Raw genomic sequence first — 617 nt, 5'->3', positions numbered from 1 at the left:
TAATTCATATTTTTGCAATCTCCATCTGGATACTCTCCTCTAGTGCAATCTTATCGAGCTTAGAAGGGTGAAAAAGTGGAGTTGACCAAAGTGGAATTTGAACTCATACTGCAGAGATTCATGATGAACACTGATGCTATATGAAACCATAAGGATTCTGTTAATGTGGATCCACATATGCATGCATACATGCATGCATATATATATATATATATATATATATATATATACGTATGTATGCATGCATGTAAGTGGAGGTGCAATGTCCCAGTGGTTAGGGCAGTGGACTCGCAGTCGGAGGATCGCGACTTCGATTCCCAGACCGGGCGTAGTGTGTGTTTATTGAGCGAAACCACCTAAAGCTCCTCGAGGATCGGGCAGGGAGTGGTGGCGACCCCTGTTGTACTTCTTTCGGCCCAACTTTCTCTCACTCGGTCTTCCTGTTACTTGAGTAACGGTCCGATGGACTGGCGTCCCGTCCAGCTGGGGGGAACATATGCGCCATAGAAACAGGGAAACCGGGCCCATGAGCCTGGCTAGGCTTTATATGTACGCATGCATATGTGGATCCATATTAACAGAATCCATATGGTTTCATATAACATGAGTATATATAT

The sequence above is a fragment of the Octopus bimaculoides genome, chromosome 1, assembly GCF_001194135.2.
Source record: "Octopus bimaculoides isolate UCB-OBI-ISO-001 chromosome 1, ASM119413v2, whole genome shotgun sequence".
Lineage (NCBI taxonomy): Eukaryota > Metazoa > Mollusca > Cephalopoda > Octopoda > Octopodidae > Octopus > Octopus bimaculoides.
This window is presented reverse-complemented; position numbering follows the sequence as displayed.